Source organism: Bactrocera latifrons, unplaced genomic scaffold (genome assembly GCF_001853355.1).
Source record: "Bactrocera latifrons isolate USDA-ARS-PBARC rearing strain unplaced genomic scaffold, ASM185335v1 scaffold_2, whole genome shotgun sequence".
NCBI classification, from domain to species: Eukaryota; Metazoa; Arthropoda; class Insecta; order Diptera; family Tephritidae; genus Bactrocera; species Bactrocera latifrons.
In genome coordinates, this window is record NW_017535518.1 from 739,584 (window position 1) to 745,698 (window position 6,115).

The 6,115-nt window shown below is 36.4% G+C and overlaps 1 protein-coding gene across 1 annotated transcript in view; it reads right to left on the bottom strand.

The window, feature by feature from the left end:
* LOC108967785 (G-box-binding factor-like) overlaps nucleotides 1–6,115 on the bottom strand; it is a 17,227-nt gene that overhangs the window by 862 nt on the left and 10,250 nt on the right. The window lies entirely within an intron of this gene.

The following is a 6,115-nucleotide window of genomic DNA, read 5'->3' on the forward strand; positions in this document are numbered from 1 at the left end:
ATAAAATAAAAGGTTTTTTGTTTTTTCTTTTTTGTTGGGAGAGGCGTTTGATTTTAGCCATGAGAAGTAGTCAGACTATTAATAATATATACTATCTTTGAAATACTTTTCAAGTTATTCGGGAAGAAGCAAAGAGTTCCMAGGCACTCTGTAACTTTCGAGGGTGAATAGAGCTGCTGCCTATTTTCGTATGTATTTTTCACAAAACTATGTTTTTGAACTACTGACCAGTGTAACTCGAAAACTTATCGGTAGATATCAATGAAATCTCTAGAGATTTTGAAAATATGCGTTAAGTTATCCGGTAGGGTATTGAACCACTTTTGATTCTTTGCGTTCCTTTGGTTCCGTTACARAGTCCATGAGAAGAAATCGTATTTTAGGAGCAGGCTCTCGAAGCGAATTACAACAAACTGTGAGCGCTCATTAACGCTGCCAGGATGCTGAAAGCGTAGATTGTTTAACMGCTTTGGTCTTGACGTTTCTTACAGTCTTCTGCAAACTGTGATCAATGAGTATGTTCCTATAGTCCGTTTTTTCGAGTTCCAGTAAAAACTTTTTATATTTCTGCTCAGCTTTGCATTCAACTTGATCATTACACCGTGTTTTGATTTTCCTTGCYATGCTGCTCACCAGATTGTCGTCTAGACAATGCATAAGTTTCCAATTTTGATAACGTTTTCGGAGATGTCCATTTTGAAAACTTAAAATCATGCCTGATCAAAGTTTTTTTTTTTTTTCGATTCTTCAAAACAATTAACTGCAGGCCATTTACAGAAAATCTGGATAAAATATTCGAGAGCCAAAATTTTGTTAATGAAARAGTTTCTACCGTCCGTTTGATAAGTCTCCAAGGACTAATGAAGGTTACCTCAAGAAAGTTCGGATCAAACTGGAGCAACACAAACTGCGATTACTTTAAACTTTTCGACTCATTTCGAAACTTAAGTTAATAGTGCAATGTATTTTACTTTTATATAGTGAAATAATTTAATGACAAGCAATTTATTTAAACTTGTTATTTTTCTGTCTCTGACTGTATCTAATGTACACTTAGAGAATGTCATGCTTTAATAATCTTTGATTTATTTCGAACACTTTTGGATCCCTTAAATAACGTAGCCAACCTCTAGGAGGACCTCTGCAAAAAGGGTTTGGCGGAGAGGACAATTTTTATGTTTAAAATTATTGCAAATTTGCAAGTCTAAAAATTGTAATTCAACTGCAAATGAGTATGGGTAATAATCGAAGAACTATTCAAAAGTTTGATTTTAGACAAAATGGATTCCGAATACAAAAGTAGTTTTGGTGTAAAATTTTACTCTTCAAATTATASTAWAAAATCGAAATTATTGCAAAAATCYTATTTTCCTCGATAATTAGCTAACAAATGTTTTAAATAAGGTCAAGTGAAAATTTTTTATTGATAAAATTATATTTTCCGGGTATTATGTCATAAAGTTATTTTGTAAAAATAGTTTTCCTTGACACTTTCTGTTTCAACTTAAACTAACATTGCTGTTAATTCTTTTACATATTACTATAAAATCTCAACATTCTAAATATGATTTTTCAAAGAATCACATTTATAGAAAGTGTTTGCAATCAAAAAGCAAATAAATTCCGTGAAGCCTTACATTCATATATTTATTTATATAAAAGCAAAGATTTCACTTAAAATTTCTACTAATGCTCCTTTTCGCCACTACATCATACACTTAGTCGTTTAATAGTTGCTATGAAGTGAGGAAAGCTGCTTAATGAGTTTTCAATGAAACTCGAATACAACTGCAAGCTGGGCTTATAAATAGCGGTAAACCGTTTTGTATGAAACCCTGCAATAAACCACACTCATAGAGCCGTTAATTGCCTGAATTGTTCCAGACCCACTTGYATCAGCAAATTTTGAAATGAAAAATTCTTGCAGCCAACAAATTCTGCGAAATGACTTTTCATGGTAGAATGAGAAGTGTCCATAGACGGAAATTATAAGCTGACAAGAGAAAARGACATAAACCATATGTGTATAGATGTGATGTGATATGCTTGTATTTGTTGCGTCAGCAGGGTGTGTGGTACTGTACGTTGCCCAGTAGGAAAAACGTGTTCCTTTTTTGTATTGATTTGTGCTCAGCTATGTGAGTTTTTTGAGCATATTTGCAATATTTCTAACTGAGTTTCAATTTAAAGGTGCTGRAAAGTTACTCTTGAAGTTTTAAGCCGAATCAAAAAGACCTACAAGGTTTGTTCCAAAGTAAACAGGACTTAAAAAAAAACAGAGCAAATAGTTTTTTCGGCAAAATCAATCTATTTTATTGAAAATAGTCTCCTTCTGCTTCAATACAGTTTTTTGCTCGGTCCAAAAGCATGTCGACCGAGTGTTTCAGCTCGTCATGAAGTCATGCATGAGGTAATCGGTTTTGTAGGCAAATACACACTGATTCAAATGACAGCAGAAGTGTTTGGCAGAGGTAAAGTTATGTCATCCCACCGTATGAAAGACTTAAGTGGTGAAATAAAATTGGCTCYTTACCCAAGGGACARCATTACCAAAASAGTAAACTTCATTAWGAAGYTCAAGGCTACTCTTASCARCAAGGCTGARTGGAATGATTCCGCTCTCGAGTTACTGMATAGGGATRGTACAATCYAGTGGTAYACCGACGGCTCAAAAATGTCAGAGCAAATTAGTGCAGGAGTCGTAGAATGGCGCACCAACTCTCAATACCTTTGGGAAGTTTTCCGAGGATATTCCAAACAGAGGCCTTTGCTCTAAGCAGGTGCGTAGAGGTAAACCTCCATTGAAACTATCGCAACGRACGTATGTTGATACTCAACGAAAGTCAAGCGGCACTTAAAGCGGTCTCTGMGTACGAGATCAAATCACTACTGAAGCAGYAGTGTATAGAGCGGCTTAACAGTCTATCAGGTCGTTTCCAAGTGCACCTTATTAGGAATGAACTGGCTGATGAGCTCGGCTGCTCCACAGCATCCATCAACATGACAGAATTTGAGCCTTTTATTATGGATGGTCCCCACTCCATAAAAGAGCTGCTCCGCAAGGGTGACGGATGGGCTAAAAGAGTTATTGGCGCTAACTCCAAGGCATTTGAGCTTTGGATAACATGTCTCAAAAGCAACTAAGTGCGGCGTAATGCAACAGCATTTAAATGGCTTGAAAATGGAAAACTTAGCTGGTACGGGAATATACCGCATATGGCAACCTTTTAAACCTTCGGACCACTGCAGTATATTTCAAGAAAAGTTTTATACTATTCGAAAAGCCGTTCAGCCTTTAATGCATCATCAAGTAAGTCCAGAGTTAACTTAAAGCCTTTTCGCTTCGCCAGATTAATTTAGTGCTTTAAGATTAATTGAGAAAACGGTTTTTGTGCTTGGGTACTGACTTTATTTAAAAAATTTTTTATTTTTACGTGAGCCTCTGCCTTTCCCACGGTGTCTTAAAACACATATATACATCAAAACAAACCGAAGATCAACGCCCCAAATAATAAAAGCTTTCTGCAAGTATTATTTTCTTCCAAGGTGTTCAGATGGAAGGCATACCTTTTCCACCTCGGTCGGGTTCGATGCCGATCTGAAACCACTACCGCGATATGTGTGTGGCACCCGTCCGCATTGCGACTCCACACTGAACTGAACTTTCAATTCTACCTGCCGTTAGATTTAAATAATAGCCACCAWTAATCTCCCCMAAGGGTCAAACSCAATTAGCCGATAAAAGCGAGCTCCCYGAGGAAAGAGATTTAAGATTCCGGTCAGACCTTCTAGCTCTTGCTACTTCAAATTGTCTTTCCAATGAAAGGAATATTCTTCAAAGTTTATAATATCAATTCAAATCGAGCACTATAGTATTATTTTAGACAAGAATATGTTGAAATTTCGAGGCAARCCAAATAGACATAGTGCATATTGGATTCAAATCGGCTCTTCCGACAGGTATACCTTACCGCGGGCAAATTCTACCCCATRCCCCGTGAGGAATCAAAAAATGAACGTGACCAGGTAGGTGAGATAGTGGAGGAGATTACCAAGAGTGGTTGGCTGCTATCAACCAGAAATATGAATGACGTCGATCCAATCAGCAGCAACGCAAGGTACTTAAAATTGCGAAGGCAGCATATTGCAAATACACCAAGTTCCTACAGGAACTCGATAAAGGGACTGAACAAAAATGTTAGATTGTGACCAGTGAGCTTCGCAAGCAGCTGACTCCTGCAGAATATAATATCGAGCAGAATACCGAGAAAACTGAACGGAAGTCAACGACAAGGTACCAGAAAAAAAATCGTTGTCTTTTTAAGTATTTGATGCCCGGTATGAGACTCTGAACGAGGTATCGTTAGTGAGACCACAAAACCAGTTGAGTCAAATGAAGTGCAGGTTCTTGAACTACGTAACATRCTCCATTTGTGGCTTATTAGCCAGAATATCCTAACCTTCACCATACATTRCTCCTAACAGAGTTTTCTACAGGATAAGTAGTTTAGAGAATAAGCTCTTATAGTGTTTGTGTAAAAATATTACCGATTGCATTCGTATACGCAAATGGTAGAAGCAAAACCAAAGCCATGTAAAATGTGAAATGATATGTTTGAAGATTTGGCGTTTTACTGTTTATTTGAATTGAGGTTCTGTATGGTTTAAACCATATGCATTTTTCAATATTCAAASAAATAGTTGTATGTGTTGATTTTACTCCAATTTTTTTGGACCTTGGATATTTTAATGTCCACATTTCTTCTCTAGGTTACTGCGGCAGGGCCTTTAAGATGGCTGCCTAGTAGATTCCAGTCGATAGCGTTCAGGATGATTGCGTTTGGATAAGGTCAAAGAACATGCCCGAGCCAACCTCAATTTATTTTAAGAATGAGAGAACCCAAGTCATCGATATTTTCTTTAGAGAATAWCGGCGAAAAGATGTGTTTAGTTTATGCGTAACCATAAGTATGTGTAAGAGACGGTGAAAGGTCAAGAAAATGCGGTACATAATGGATATTAATCTGAATCTCTGTTTATGGAAACTTGCAGCTTTTGGATATTAGATGTGAGAGGATTGCATATTCCATGTGAAGTTAAAGTTGAGTTCAATATTTTGATAGGCCACAGGCCACATTGGGGTATTTTTATAAGGCTGGTGTTGTCTTCCTTAGATCCTCAGTTTGCAAATACACAAGTAACGAAAGGAKTTCACATTTTTAAGTTCTGTACTATGAACAAGACAGTTTTGGGTATACGACTGCCTACTTTTGATACGAGTTTTGGGAATACGAGATGGTTGTTATATTGATATTAATTAGACACTTCCTTGCCTCAAGACTTGTTTYTTTCCATATTAGCAAAGCTGTGTGTCATTAATCATATCATCTTAGTCTAGATATTATATAAAGACTCCGCCTTATTACTTTCGTTTATAACCACGAACTAAATCAAATTTACCTCAGTTCTTACAAAAAAAAACTGCATATAACCTATTCCCACTCGCATTCCGCGTCAGCAAATMTTATTTCCTCCAATGTAGTCATAATTTACCGTACCGAAAGTCTTACCAAACCCAATGAAATTTATATAACCTAACCTCACCTATTAYTAATTTAACCACAACTAACCTCAAAAGCTATAAAATTCGCTTTAAATGAAGTAAAAATCCATTATGCTTTTATTTTCTTCACTTTTCTTAAGCAATTTCACGTTTATCTTCAGCAAAATAGTTACTCTCACCGATTATCTGCTTTATTTATTTCACTTCAAATGAATTAAGTAAAAACTTCTGAACTTTTCACAAAAGTTTAACTGACGCGCGCTCTCCAGCGACAGCTACACTGGAATTACGGTGAAAGTGAAGGCGTTAGAGTGGAWAGGGATAGATGATAGTGCTGTTAAATGTTAGGCAAATGTAGAGGAATGAATGGTTATATTAAACTTCAAGGAAGCAGAGCAGAGAAGAGCAAGAAGAGATGACAAGACCAAGAAGAGAAAGGAAGAACAACAAGCAAGTGTCAGTGAGGAGTTAAAGCGAAAGCAAAGATTAGGCCAATTAAAGAATTCAGAAAAAGTGACATAAAGTTGTTATTTTCCTAGAAATGATAAGTAT